The sequence below is a fragment of the Schistocerca gregaria genome, chromosome 3 (assembly GCF_023897955.1).
Source record: "Schistocerca gregaria isolate iqSchGreg1 chromosome 3, iqSchGreg1.2, whole genome shotgun sequence".
In the NCBI taxonomy this organism is placed as follows: domain Eukaryota; kingdom Metazoa; phylum Arthropoda; class Insecta; order Orthoptera; family Acrididae; genus Schistocerca; species Schistocerca gregaria.
Window position 1 is genome coordinate 9,889,077 of NC_064922.1, and position 16,513 is coordinate 9,905,589.

Below are 16,513 nucleotides of genomic sequence, written 5' to 3' on the forward strand. Positions count from 1 at the left end.
TATTCATTCCCGATGCATTTTCTGTGTTTCATCAACACTCCGATAGTCCACAGATTACAGATTGTCCCCAGATGTGCATTATAAGCTACTACTGGTCTTCCTGGGACCGATCAAAGCGTAGACTGTTTCAGACATTACTCCCATGGAGGAAAGTGCGCATGGTGACTGTTGTATTCAATCCCGAGGCAATTTCTGTGTTTCATCAAAACTTTGAAGTTCCTTCAGATTACAGAATGCCTCCATATGTGCATCGGAAACTACTACTGGTCTTCCAGGGAATGATGAAAGCGTACACTGTTAGAGACATTACTCCCATGGAGGAAAGTGCGCATGGTGACTGTTGTACTCAATCCCGATGCAGTTTCTGTGTTTCATCAATACTCTGATAGTCCACAGATTACAGAATGCCTCAAGATGTCCATCGGAAGCTACTACTGGACTTCTAGGGAACGATCAAAGCGTAGACTGTTTGAGAATTACTCCCATTGAGGAAAGTGCGGATGGTGACTGTTGTATTCAATACCGATGCAATTTCTGTGTTTCATCAAAAGTCTGATAGTCCACAGATTACAGAATGGCTCCATATGTGCATCGGAAGCTACTACTGGACTTCTAGGGAACGATCAAAGCGTAGACTGTTTGAGACATTACTAACATGGAGGAAAGTGCGGATGGTGACTATTGTATTCAATCCCGATGCAATTTCTGTGTTTCATCAACACTTTGAAGGTCCACAGATTACAGAATGGGTCCAGATGTGCATCGGAAACTACTACTGGTCTTCCAGGAAACGATCAAGTTGTAGACTGTTTGAGACATTGCTCAAATGGAGGAAAGTGCGCATGGCGACTGTTGTATTCAACCCCGATGCAATTCCTGTGTGTCATCAACACTGTGATATTCCACAGATTACAGAATGCCTCCAGATGTGCATCGGAAACTACGTCTGCTCTTCCAGGGAACGAGCATAGCGTAGACTGTTTGAGACATTACTCCCATTCAGGAAAGAGCGCATGGTGACTGTTGTATTCGATCCCGATGGAATTTCTGTGCTTCATCAACACTCAGATAGTCCACAGATTACCGAATGCCTCCAGATGTGCATCGGAAACTAATACTGGCCTTCCAGGGAACGATCAAAGCGTAGACTGTTTGAGTCATTACTCCCATGGAGGAAAGTTCGCATGGTGACTGTTGTATTCAATCCCGATGCATTTTCTGTGTTTCATCAACACTCTGATAGTCCACAGATTACAGAATGCCTCCAGATGTGCATCAGAAACTACCACTGGTCTTCCAGGGAACGATCAAAGCGTAGACTTATTGAGACATTACTCCCATGGAGTAAAGTGCACATGGTGACTGTTGTTTTCAATCCCGATGCAATTTCTGTGTTTCATCATCACTCTGATAGTCCACAGATTACAGAATGCCTACAGATGTGCATCGGAAACTACTGCTGGTCTTCCAGGGAACGATCAAATCGTAGACTCTTTCAGACATTACTCCCATGGAGGAAAGTGCGTATGGTGACTGTTGTATTCAATCCCGAGGCAATTTCTGTGTTTCATGAAAACCTTGAATGTCCACAGATTACAGATTGTGTCCAGATGTGCATCGGAAGCTACTACTGGTCTTCCTGGGAACGATCAAAACGTAGACTGTTTGAGAATTACTCCCATGGAGGAAAGTGCGCATGGTAACTGTTGTATTCAATCCCGATGCAATTTCTGTGTTTCAACAACACTCTGATAGTCCACAGATAACAGAATGCCTCCAGATGTGCATCGGAAATTACTACTGGTCTTCCAGGGATCGTCCGAAGCGTAGACTGTTTGGGACATTACTCCCATGGAGGAAAGTGAGCATGGTGACTGTTGTATTCAATCCCGATGCAATTTCTGTGTTTCATCAACAGTCTGACAGTCCACAGATTACAGAATGCCTCCAGATGTGCATCGGAAACTACTACTGGTCTTCCAGGTAACGATCAAGGCGAAAACTCTTTGAGACATTACTCCCATGGAGAAAAGTGCGCATGGTGACTGTTGTATTCATTCCCAATGCATTTTCTGTGTTTCATCAACACTCTGATAGCCCACAGATTACAGATTGTCTCCAGATGTGCATCGGAAACTACTACTGGTCTTCCTGGGAACGATCAAAAAGTAGAGTGTTTCAGACATTACTCCCATGGAGGAAAGTGCGCATGGTGACTGTTGTAGTCAATCCCGAGATAATTTCTGTGTTTCATCAACAATTTGAAGGTCCACAGATTACAGAATGCCTCCAGATGTCCATCGGAAACTACTACTGGTCTTCCAGGGAACGATCAAAGCGTAGCATGTTTGAGAATTACTCCCATGGAGGATAGTGCGGATGGTGACTGTTGTATTCACTCCCGATGCAATTTCTGTGTTTCGTCAACAGTCTGATAGTCCACAGATTGCAGAATGCCTCCAGATGTGCATCGGTAGCTACTACTTTTCTTCAAGGGAACGATCAAAGCGTAGACTCTTTGAGACATTACTCCCATAGAGGAAAGTGCGCATGGTGACAGTTGTATTCAATCCCGAGGCAATTTCTGTGTTTCATCAACACCTTGAAGGTCCACAGATTACAGATTGTCTCCAGACGTGCATCGGAAAGTACTACTGGTCTTCCAGGGAACGATCAAAGCGTCGACTGTTTGAGACATTACTCCTATAGAGGAATAGCGCATGGTGAGTGTTGTATTCAATCCCGATGCAATTTCTGCGTTTCATCAACACTCTGATAGTCCACAGATTACAGAATGGATCCAGATGTGCATCGGAATCTACTACTGGTCTTCCTGCGAACGATCAAAGTGTAAACTCTTTGAGACATTACTCCCACGAAGGAAAGTGCGCATGGTGACTGTTGTATTCATTCCCCATGCATTTTCTGTGTTTCGTCAACACTTTGATAGTCCACAGATTACAGACTGCCTCCAGATGTGCATCGGAAACTACTAGTGGTCTTCCTGGGAACGATCAGAGCGTAGACTGTTTGAGACATTACTCCCATAGAGGAAAGTGTACATGGTGACTGTTGTACTCAATCACGATGCAATTTCTGTGTTTCATCAACACTCTGATAGTCCACAGATTACAGAATGCCCCCAGATGTGCATCGGAATCTACGTCTGGTCTTCCAGTAAACGATCAAAGCGTAGACTGTTTGAGCCATTACTCCCATTCAGGAAAGTGCGCATGGTGACTGTTGTGTTCAATCCCGATGCAAATTTCTGTGTTTCATCAACACTCTGATAGTCCACAGATTGCAGAATGCCTCCAGATGTGCAATGGAAACTACTACTGGTCTTCCAGGGAACGATAAAAAGCGTAAACTCTTTGAGACATTACTCCCATGGAGGAAAGTGCGCATGGTGACTGTTGTATTCAATCCCGATGCAATTTCTGTGTTTCATCAACACTCAGATAGTCCACAGATTACAGAATGACTCCAGATGTGCATCGGAAACTAATACTGGCCTTCCAGCCAACGATAAAAGCGTAGACTGTTTGAGTCATTACTCCCATGGAAGAAAGTGCGAATGGTGATTGTTGTATTCAATCCCGATGTAATTTCTGTGTTTCATGAACACTCTGACAGTCCACCGATTACAGAATGCCTCCAGATGTGCATCGGAAACTACTACTGGTCTTCCAGGTAACGATCAAGGCGAAAACTCTTTGAGACATTACTCCCATGGAGGAAAGTGCGGATGGTGACTGTTGTATTCACTCCAGATGCAATTTCTGTGTTTTGTCAACACTCCGATAGTCCACAGATTACAGATTGTCTCCAGATGTGCATCGGAAACTACTACTGGTCTTCCTTTGAACGATCAAAGAGTAGACTGTTTCAGACATTACTCCCATGGAGGAAAGTGCGCATGGTGACTATTGTAATCAATCCCGAGATAATTTCTGTGTTTCATCAGCAATTTGAAGGTCCACAGATTACAGAATGCCTCCAGATGTCCATCGGAAACTACTACTGGTCTTCCAGGGAACGATCAAAGCTTACCCAATTTGAGAATTACTCCCATGGAGGAAAGTGCGGATGGTGACAGTTGTATTCACTCCCGATGCAATTTCTGTGTTTCGTCAACAGTCTGATAGTCCACAGATTACAGAATGCCTCCAGATGTGCATCGGAAACTACTACTGTACTTCTAGGGAACGATCAAAGCGTAGACTGTTTGAGACATTACTAACATGGAGGAAAGTGCGGATGGTGACTATTGTATTCAATCCCGATGCAATTTCTGTGTTTCATCAACACTTTGAAGGTCCACAGATTACAGAATGGGTCCAGATGTGCATCGGAAACTACTACTGGTCTTCCAGGAAACGATCAAGTTGTAGACTGTTTGAGACATTGCTCAAATGGAGGAAAGTGCGCATGGCGACTGTTGTATTCAACCCCGATGCAATTCCTGTGTGTCATCAACACTGTGATATTCCACAGATTACAGAATGCCTCCAGATGTGCATCGGAAACTACGTCTGCTCTTCCAGGGAACGAGCATAGCGTAGACTGTTTGAGACATTACTCCCATTCAGGAAAGAGCGCATGGTGACTGTTGTATTCGATCCCGATGGAATTTCTGTGCTTCATCAACACTCAGATAGTCCACAGATTACCGAATGCCTCCAGATGTGCATCGGAAACTAATACTGGCCTTCCAGGGAACGATCAAAGCGTAGACTGTTTGAGTCATTACTCCCATGGAGGAAAGTTCGCATGGTGACTGTTGTATTCAATCCCGATGCATTTTCTGTGTTTCATCAACACTCTGATAGTCCACAGATTACAGAATGCCTCCAGATGTGCATCAGAAACTACCACTGGTCTTCCAGGGAACGATCAAAGCGTAGACTTATTGAGACATTACTCCCATGGAGTAAAGTGCACATGGTGACTGTTGTTTTCAATCCCGATGCAATTTCTGTGTTTCATCATCACTCTGATAGTCCACAGATTACAGAATGCCTACAGATGTGCATCGGAAACTACTGCTGGTCTTCCAGGGAACGATCAAATCGTAGACTCTTTCAGACATTACTCCCATGGAGGAAAGTGCGTATGGTGACTGTTGTATTCAATCCCGAGGCAATTTCTGTGTTTCATGAAAACCTTGAATGTCCACAGATTACAGATTGTGTCCAGATGTGCATCGGAAGCTACTACTGGTCTTCCTGGGAACGATCAAAACGTAGACTGTTTGAGAATTACTCCCATGGAGGAAAGTGCGCATGGTAACTGTTGTATTCAATCCCGATGCAATTTCTGTGTTTCAACAACACTCTGATAGTCCACAGATAACAGAATGCCTCCAGATGTGCATCGGAAATTACTACTGGTCTTCCAGGGATCGTCCGAAGCGTAGACTGTTTGGGACATTACTCCCATGGAGGAAAGTGAGCATGGTGACTGTTGTATTCAATCCCGATGCAATTTCTGTGTTTCATCAACAGTCTGACAGTCCACAGATTACAGAATGCCTCCAGATGTGCATCGGAAACTACTACTGGTCTTCCAGGTAACGATCAAGGCGAAAACTCTTTGAGACATTACTCCCATGGAGAAAAGTGCGCATGGTGACTGTTGTATTCATTCCCAATGCATTTTCTGTGTTTCATCAACACTCTGATAGCCCACAGATTACAGATTGTCTCCAGATGTGCATCGGAAACTACTACTGGTCTTCCTGGGAACGATCAAAAAGTAGAGTGTTTCAGACATTACTCCCATGGAGGAAAGTGCGCATGGTGACTGTTGTAGTCAATCCCGAGATAATTTCTGTGTTTCATCAACAATTTGAAGGTCCACAGATTACAGAATGCCTCCAGATGTCCATCGGAAACTACTACTGGTCTTCCAGGGAACGATCAAAGCGTAGCATGTTTGAGAATTACTCCCATGGAGGATAGTGCGGATGGTGACTGTTGTATTCACTCCCGATGCAATTTCTGTGTTTCGTCAACAGTCTGATAGTCCACAGATTGCAGAATGCCTCCAGATGTGCATCGGTAGCTACTACTTTTCTTCAAGGGAACGATCAAAGCGTAGACTCTTTGAGACATTACTCCCATAGAGGAAAGTGCGCATGGTGACAGTTGTATTCAATCCCGAGGCAATTTCTGTGTTTCATCAACACCTTGAAGGTCCACAGATTACAGATTGTCTCCAGACGTGCATCGGAAAGTACTACTGGTCTTCCAGGGAACGATCAAAGCGTCGACTGTTTGAGACATTACTCCTATAGAGGAATAGCGCATGGTGAGTGTTGTATTCAATCCCGATGCAATTTCTGCGTTTCATCAACACTCTGATAGTCCACAGATTACAGAATGGATCCAGATGTGCATCGGAATCTACTACTGGTCTTCCTGCGAACGATCAAAGTGTAAACTCTTTGAGACATTACTCCCACGAAGGAAAGTGCGCATGGTGACTGTTGTATTCATTCCCCATGCATTTTCTGTGTTTCGTCAACACTTTGATAGTCCACAGATTACAGACTGCCTCCAGATGTGCATCGGAAACTACTAGTGGTCTTCCTGGGAACGATCAGAGCGTAGACTGTTTGAGACATTACTCCCATAGAGGAAAGTGTACATGGTGACTGTTGTATTCAATCACGATGCAATTTCTGTGTTTCATCAACACTCTGATAGTCCACAGATTACAGAATGCCCCCAGATGTGCATCGGAATCTACGTCTGGTCTTCCAGTAAACGATCAAAGCGTAGACTGTTTGAGCCATTACTCCCATTCAGGAAAGTGCGCATGGTGACTGTTGTGTTCAATCCCGATGCAAATTTCTGTGTTTCATCAACACTCTGATAGTCCACAGATTGCAGAATGCCTCCAGATGTGCAATGGAAACTACTACTGGTCTTCCAGGGAACGATAAAAAGCGTAAACTCTTTGAGACATTACTCCCATGGAGGAAAGTGCGCATGGTGACTGTTGTATTCAATCCCGATGCAATTTCTGTGTTTCATCAACACTCAGATAGTCCACAGATTACAGATTGTCTCCAGATGTGCATCGGAAACTACTACTGGTCTTCCTTTGAACGATCAAAGAGTAGACTGTTTCAGACATTACTCCCATGGAGGAAAGTGCGCATGGTGACTATTGTAATCAATCCCGAGATAATTTCTGTGTTTCATCAGCAATTTGAAGGTCCACAGATTACAGAATGCCTCCAGATGTCCATCGGAAACTACTACTGGTCTTCCAGGGAAAGATCAAAGCTTACCCAATTTGAGAATTACTCCCATGGAGGAAAGTGCGGATGGTGACAGTTGTATTCACTCCCGATGCAATTTCTGTGTTTCGTCAACAGTCTGATAGTCCACAGATTACAGAATGCCTCCAGATGTGCATCGGAAACTACTACTGTACTTCTAGGGAACGATCAAAGCGTAGACTGTTTGAGACATTACTAACATGGAGGAAAGTGCGGATGGTGACTATTGTATTCAATCCCGATGCAATTTCTGTGTTTCATCAACACTTTGAAGGTCCACAGATTACAGAATGGGTCCAGATGTGCATCGGAAACTACTACTGGTCTTCCAGGAAACGATCAAGTTGTAGACTGTTTGAGACATTGCTCAAATGGAGGAAAGTGCGCATGGCGACTGTTGTATTCAACCCCGATGCAATTCCTGTGTGTCATCAACACTGTGATATTCCACAGATTACAGAATGCCTCCAGATGTGCATCGGAAACTACGTCTGCTCTTCCAGGGAACGAGCATAGCGTAGACTGTTTGAGACATTACTCCCATTCAGGAAAGAGCGCATTGTGACTGTTGTATTCGATCCCGATGGAATTTCTGTGCTTCATCAACACTCAGATAGTCCACAGATTACCGAATGCCTCCAGATGTGCATCGGAAACTAATACTGGCCTTCCAGGGAACGATCAAAGCGTAGACTGTTTGAGTCATTACTCCCATGGAGGAAAGTTCGCATGGTGACTGTTGTATTCAATCCCGATGCATTTTCTGTGTTTCATCAACACTCTGATAGTCCACAGATTACAGAATGCCTCCAGATGTGCATCAGAAACTACCACTGGTCTTCCAGGGAACGATCAAAGCGTAGACTTATTGAGACATTACTCCCATGGAGTAAAGTGCACATGGTGACTGTTGTTTTCAATCCCGATGCAATTTCTGTGTTTCATCATCACTCTGATAGTCCACAGATTACAGAATGCCTACAGATGTGCATCGGAAACTACTGCTGGTCTTCCAGGGAACGATCAAATCGTAGACTCTTTCAGACATTACTCCCATGGAGGAAAGTGCGTATGGAGACTGTTGTATTCAATCCCGAGGCAATTTCTGTGTTTCATGAAAACCTTGAATGTCCACAGATTACAGATTGTGTCCAGATGTGCATCGGAAGCTACTACTGGTCTTCCTGGGAACGATCAAAACGTAGACTGTTTGAGAATTACTCCCATGGAGGAAAGTGCGCATGGTAACTGTTGTATTCAATCCCGATGCAATTTCTGTGTTTCAACAACACTCTGATAGTCCACAGATAACAGAATGCCTCCAGATGTGCATCGGAAATTACTACTGGTCTTCCAGGGATCGTCCGAAGCGTAGACTGTTTGGGACATTACTCCCATGGAGGAAAGTGAGCATGGTGACTGTTGTATTCAATCCCGATGCAATTTCTGTGTTTCATCAACAGTCTGACAGTCCACAGATTACAGAATGCCTCCTATTGTGCATCGGAAACTACTACTGGTCTTCCAGGTAACGATCAAGGCGAAAACTCTTTGAGACATTACTCCCATGGAGAAAAGTGCGCATGGTGACTGTTGTATTCATTCCCAATGCATTTTCTGTGTTTCATCAACACTCTGATAGCCCACAGATTACAGATTGTCTCCAGATGTGCATCGGAAACTACTACTGGTCTTCCTGGGAACGATCAAAAAGTAGAGTGTTTCAGACATTACTCCCATGGAGGAAAGTGCGCATGGTGACTGTTGTAGTCAATCCCGAGATAATTTCTGTGTTTCATCAACAATTTGAAGGTCCACAGATTACAGAATGCCTCCAGATGTCCATCGGAAACTACTACTGGTCTTCCAGGGAACGATCAAAGCGTAGCATGTTTGAGAATTACTCCCATGGAGGATAGTGCGGATGGTGACTGTTGTATTCACTCCCGATGCAATTTCTGTGTTTCGTCAACAGTCTGATAGTCCACAGATTGCAGAATGCCTCCAGATGTGCATCGGTAGCTACTACTTTTCTTCAAGGGAACGATCAAAGCGTAGACTCTTTGAGACATTACTCCCATAGAGGAAAGTGCGCATGGTGACAGTTGTATTCAATCCCGAGGCAATTTCTGTGTTTCATCAACACCTTGAAGGTCCACAGATTACAGATTGTCTCCAGACGTGCATCGGAAAGTACTACTGGTCTTCCAGGGAACGATCAAAGCGTCGACTGTTTGAGACATTACTCCTATAGAGGAATAGCGCATGGTGAGTGTTGTATTCAATCCCGATGCAATTTCTGCGTTTCATCAACACTCTGATAGTCCACAGATTACAGAATGGATCCAGATGTGCATCGGAATCTACTACTGGTCTTCCTGCGAACGATCAAAGTGTAAACTCTTTGAGACATTACTCCCACGAAGGAAAGTGCGCATGGTGACTGTTGTATTCATTCCCCATGCATTTTCTGTGTTTCGTCAACACTTTGATAGTCCACAGATTACAGACTGCCTCCAGATGTGCATCGGAAACTACTAGTGGTCTTCCTGGGAACGATCAGAGCGTAGACTGTTTGAGACATTACTCCCATAGAGGAAAGTGTACATGGTGACTGTTGTATTCAATCACGATGCAATTTCTGTGTTTCATCAACACTCTGATAGTCCACAGATTACAGAATGCCCCCAGATGTGCATCGGAATCTACGTCTGGTCTTCCAGTAAACGATCAAAGCGTAGACTGTTTGAGCCATTACTCCCATTCAGGAAAGTGCGCATGGTGACTGTTGTGTTCAATCCCGATGCAAATTTCTGTGTTTCATCAACACTCTGATAGTCCACAGATTGCAGAATGCCTCCAGATGTGCAATGGAAACTACTACTGGTCTTCCAGGGAACGATAAAAAGCGTAAACTCTTTGAGACATTACTCCCATGGAGGAAAGTGCGCATGGTGACTGTTGTATTCAATCCCGATGCAATTTCTGTGTTTCATCAACACTCAGATAGTCCACAGATTACAGAATGACTCCAGATGTGCATCGGAAACTAATACTGGCCTTCCAGCCAACGATAAAAGCGTAGACTGTTTGAGTCATTACTCCCATGGAAGAAAGTGCGAATGGTGATTGTTGTATTCAATCCCGATGTAATTTCTGTGTTTCATGAACACTCTGACAGTCCACCGATTACAGAATGCCTCCAGATGTGCATCGGAAACTACTACTGGTCTTCCAGGTAACGATCAAGGCGAAAACTCTTTGAGACATTACTCCCATGGAGGAAAGTGCGGATGGTGACTGTTGTATTCACTCCAGATGCAATTTCTGTGTTTTGTCAACACTCCGATAGTCCACAGATTACAGATTGTCTCCAGATGTGCATCGGAAACTACTACTGGTCTTCCTTTGAACGATCAAAGAGTAGACTGTTTCAGACATTACTCCCATGGAGGAAAGTGCGCATGGTGACTATTGTAATCAATCCCGAGATAATTTCTGTGTTTCATCAACAATTTGAAGGTCCACAGATTACAGAATGCCTCCAGATGTCCATCGGAAACTACTACTGGTCTTCCAGGGAACGATCAAAGCTTACCCAATTTGAGAATTACTCCCATGGAGGAAAGTGCGGATGGTGACAGTTGTATTCACTCCCGATGCAATTTCTGTGTTTCGTCAACAGTCTGATAGTCCACAGATTACAGAATGCCTCCAGATGTGCATCGGAAACTACTACTGTACTTCTAGGGAACGATCAAAGCGTAGACTGTTTGAGACATTACTAACATGGAGGAAAGGGTGGATGGTGACTGTTGTATTCAATCCCGATTCAATTTCTGTGTTTCATCAACACTTTGAAGGTCCACAGATTACAGAATGCCTCCAGATGTGCATCGGAAACTACTACTGGTCTTCCAGGAAACGATCAAGGCGTAGACTGTTTGAGACATTGCTCCCATGGAGGAAAGTGCGCATGGTGACTGTTGTATTCAATCCCGATGCAATTTCTGTGTTTCATCAACACTACGATAGTCCACAGATTACAGAATGCCTCCAGATGTGCATCGGTAACTACTACTGGTCTTCTAGGGAACGATCAAAGCGACGACTGTTTGAGACATTACTCCTATAGAGGAAAGTGCGCATGGTGACTGTTGTATTCAATCCCGATGCAATTTCTGTGTTTCATCAACACTGTGATAGTCCACACATTACAGAATGCCGCCAGATATGCATCGGAATCTACTACTGGTCTTCCTGGGAACGATCAAATAGTAGACTGTTTGAGAATTACTCCGATGGAGGAAAGTACGCATGGTAACTGTTGTATTCAATCCCGATGCAATATCTGTGTTTCATCAACACTCTGATAGATCACAGATTACAGAATGCCTCGAGATGTGCATCGGAAACTACTACTTTTCATCCAGGTAACGATCAAAGCGTAGACTGTTTGAGTCATTACTCCCATGGAGGAAAGTGTGCATGGTGACTGTTGTATTCAATCCCGATGCATTTTCTGTGTTTCATCAACACTCTGATAGTCCACAGATTACAGAATGAATCCAGATGTGCATCGGAAACTACTACAGGACTTCTAGGGAAACAATCAAAGCGTAGACTGTTTGAGACATTACTAACATGGAGGAAAGTGCGCATGGTGACTGTGTCTATTCATTCCCGATGCATTTTGTGTGTTTCATCATCACTCTGATAGTCCACAGTTTACAGAATGCCTTCAGATGTGCATCGGAAACTACTGCTGGTCTGCCAGGGAACATCAAATCGTAGACTCTTTCAGACATTACTCCCATGGAGGAAAGTGCGCATGGTGACTGTTGTATTCAATTCCGAGGCAATTTCTTTGTTTCATCAACACTCTGAAGGTCCACAGATTACAGATTGCCTCCAGATGTGCATCGGAAGCTACTACTGGTCTTCCTAAGAACGAACAAAACGTAGACTGTTTGAGAATTACTCCCATGGAGGAAACTGCGCATGGTAACTGTTGTATTCAATCCCGATGCAATTTCTGTGATTCAACAATACTCTGATAGTCCACAGATAACAGAATGCCTCCAGATGTGCATCGGAATTTACTACTGGTCTTCCAGGGAACGTATGTGCATCGGAAACTACTACTGGATTTCTAGGGTACGATCAAAGCGTAGACTGTTTGAGACATTACTAACATGGAGGAAGTGCGAATGGTTACTATTGTATTCAATCCCGATGCAATTTCTGTGTTTCGTCAACACTTTGAAGGTCCACAGATTAAGAATGCCTCCAGATGAGCATCGGAAACTACTACTGGTCTTCCAGGGAATGCGATTTCTGTGTTTCAACAATACTCTGATAGTCCACAGATAACAGAATGCCTACAGATGTGCATCGGAATTTACTACTGGTCTTCCAGGGAACGTCCGAAGCGTAGACTGTTTGAGACATTATTCCCATGGAGGAAAGTGCGCATGGTGACTGTTGTATTCAATCCCGATGCAATTTCTGTGTTTCATCAACACTCTGACAGTCCACAGATTACAGAATGCCTCCAGACGTGCATCGGAAACTACTACTGGTCTTCCAGGTAAAGATCAAAGCGAAAACTCTTTGAGACATTACTCCCATGGAGGAAAGTGCGCATGGTGACTGTTGTATTTATTCCCGATGAATTTTCTGTGATTCATCAACACTCTGATAGTCCACAGATTACAGATTGTCTCCAGTTGTGCATCGGAAACTACTACTGGTCTTACTGGGAACGATCAAAGCGTAGACTCTTTGAGACATTACTCCCATAGAGGAAAGTGCGCATGGTGACAGTTGTATTCAATCCCGAGGCAATTTCTGTGTTCCATCAACACTTTGAGGGTCCATAGATTACAGATTGTCTCCAGATGTGCATCGGAAGCTACTACTGGTCTTCCTGGGAACGAACAATACGTAGACTGTTTGAGAATTACTCCCATGGAGGAAAGTGCGCATGGTAACTGTTGTATTCAATCCCGATGCAATTTCTGTGTTTCAACAACACTCTGATAGTACACAGATAACAGAATGCCTCCAGATGTGCATCGGAAATTACTACTGGTCATCCAGGGATCGTCCAAAGCGTAGACTGTATGAGACATTACTCCCATGGAGGAAAGTGCGCATGGTAACTGTTGTATTCAATCCAGATGCAATTTCTGTGTTTCATCAACACTCTGACAGTCTACAGATTACAGAATGCCTCCAGATGTACATCGGAAACTACTACTGGTCTTCCAGGTAACGATCAAAGAGAAAACTCTTTGAGACATTTCTCCCATGGAGGAAAGTGCGCATGGTGACTGTTGTATTCATTCCCGATGCATTTTCTGTGTTTCATCAACACTCCGATAGTCCACAGATTACAGATTGTCTCCAGATGTGCATCGGAAACTACTACTGGTCTTCCTGGGAACGATCAAAGCGTAGACTGTTTCAGACATTACTCCCATGGAGAAAAGTGCGCATGGTGACTATTGTATTCAATCCAGAGATAATTTCTGTGTTTCATCAACAATTTGAAGGTCCACAGATTACAGAATACCTCCAGATGTCCATCGGAAACTACTACTGGTCTTCCAGGGAACGATCAAAGCTTAGCCAATTTGAGAATTACTCCCATGGAGGAAAGTGCGGATGGTGACTGTTGTATTCATTCCCGATGCTGTTTCTATGTTTCGTCAACAGTCTGATAGTCCACAGATTACAGAATGCCTCCAGATGTGCATCGGAAACTACTACTGGACTTCTTGGGAACGATCAAAGCGTAGACTGTTTTAGACATTACTAAAATGGAGGAAATGGCGGATGGTGACTGTTGTATTCAATCCCGATCCAATTTCTGTGTTTCATCAAAACTTTGAAGGTCCACAGATTACAGAATGCCTCCAGATGTGCATCGGAAACTACTACTGGTCTTCCAGGAAACGATCACGTCGTAGACTGTTTGAGACATTGCTCCCATGGAGGAAAGTGCGCATGGTGACTGTTGTATTCACTCCCGATGCAATTTCTATGTTTCGTCAACAGTCTGATAGTCCACAGATTACAGAATGCCGCCAGATGTGCATCGGAATCTACTACTGGTCTTCCTGGGAACGATCAAATAGTAGACTGTTTGAGAATTACTCCCATGGAGGAAAGTACGCGTGGTAACTGTTGTACTTAATCCCGATGCTATATCTGTGTTTCATAAACACTCTGATAGTTCACAGATTACAGAATGCCTCGAGATGTGCATCGGAAACAACTACTTTTCTTCCAGGTAACGATCAAAGCGTAGACAGTTTGAGTCATTACTCCCATGGTGGAAAGTGTGCATGGTGACTGTTGTATTCAATCCCGTTCCTTTTTCTGTGTTTCATCAACACTCTGATAGTCCACAGATTACAAAATGCCTCCAGATGTGCATCGGAAACTACTACAGGACTTCTAATGAACGATCAAAGCGTAGACTGTTTGAGACATTACTAACATGGAGGAAAGTGCGCATGGTGACTGTGTCTATTCATTCCCGATGCATTTTGTGTGTTTCATCATCACTCTGATAGTCCACAGTTTACAGAATGCCTTCAGATGTGCATCGGAAACTACTGCTGGTCTGCCAGGGAACATCAAATCGTAGACTCTTTCAGACATTACTCCCATGGAGGAAAGTGCGCATGGTGACTGTTGTATTCAATCCCGAGGCAATTTCTTTGTTTCATCAACACTTTGAAGGTCCACAGATTACAGATTGCCTCCAGATGTGCATCGGAAGCTACTACTGGTCTTCCTAAGAACGAACAAAACGTAGACTGTTTGAGAATTACTCCCATGGAGGAAACTGCGCATGGTAACTGTTGTATTCAATCCCGATGCAATTTCTGTGTTTCAACAATACTCTGATAGTCCACAGATAACAGAATGCCTCCAGATGTGCATCGGAATTTACTACTGGTCTTCCAGGGAACGTATGTGCATCGGAAACTACTACTGGATTTCTAGGGTACGATCAAAGCGTAGACTGTTTGAGACATTACTAACATGGAGGAAGTGCGAATGGTTACTATTGTATTCAATCCCGATGCAATTTCTGTGTTTCGTCAACACTTTGAAGGTCCACAGATTAAGAATGCCTCCAGATGAGCATCGGAAACTACTACTGGTCTTCCAGGGAATGTTCAAAGCGTAGACTGTTTCGGACATTACTCCAATGGTGGAAAGTGTGCATGGTTACTGTTGTATGCAATCCCAAGGCAATATCTGTGTTTCATCAACAATTTGATGGTCCACAGATTACAGAATGCCTCCAGATGTGCATCGGTAACTACTACTGGTCTTCCAGGGAACGATCAAAGCGTCGACTGTTTGAGACATTACTCCCATAGAGGAAAGTACTCATGCTGACTGTTGTATTCAATCCCGAGCAATTTTTGTGTTTCATCAACACTTTGAAGGTCCACAGATTACAGATTGTCTCCAGATGAGCATCGGAATCTACTACTGGTCTTTCTGGGAACGATCAAAGCGTAGACTGTTTGAGAATTACTCCCACAGAGGAAAGTGCGCATGGTGACTGTTGTATTCATTTTTGATGCAATTTCTGTGTTTCATCAACACTCTGATAGTCCACAGATTACAGAATGACTCCAGATGTGCATCGGAAACTACTACTGGTCTTCCAGGTAACGATCAAAGCGTAAACTCTTTGAGACATTACTCCCATGGAGGAAGGTGCGCATGGTGACTGTTGTATTCATTCCCGATGCATTTTCTGTGTTTCATCAACACTCCGATAGTCCACAGATTACAGATTGTCTCCAGATGTGCATTATAAGCTACTACCGGTCTTCCTGGGACCGATCAAAGCGTAGAATGTTTCAGACATTACTCTCATGGAGGAAAGTGCGCATGGTGACTGTTGTATTCAATCCCGAGGCAATTTCTGTGTTTCATCAAAACTTTGAAGTTCCTTCAGATTACAGAATGCCTCCATATGTGCATCGGAAACTACTACTGGTCTTCCAGGGAATGATGAAAGCGTACACTGTTAGAGACATTACTCCCATGGAGGAAAGTGCGCATGGTGACTGTTGTACTCAATCCCGATGCAGTTTCTGTGTTTCATCAATACTCTGATAGTCCACAGATTACAGAATGCCTCCAGATGTCCATCGGAAACTACTACTGGTCTTCCAGGGAACGATC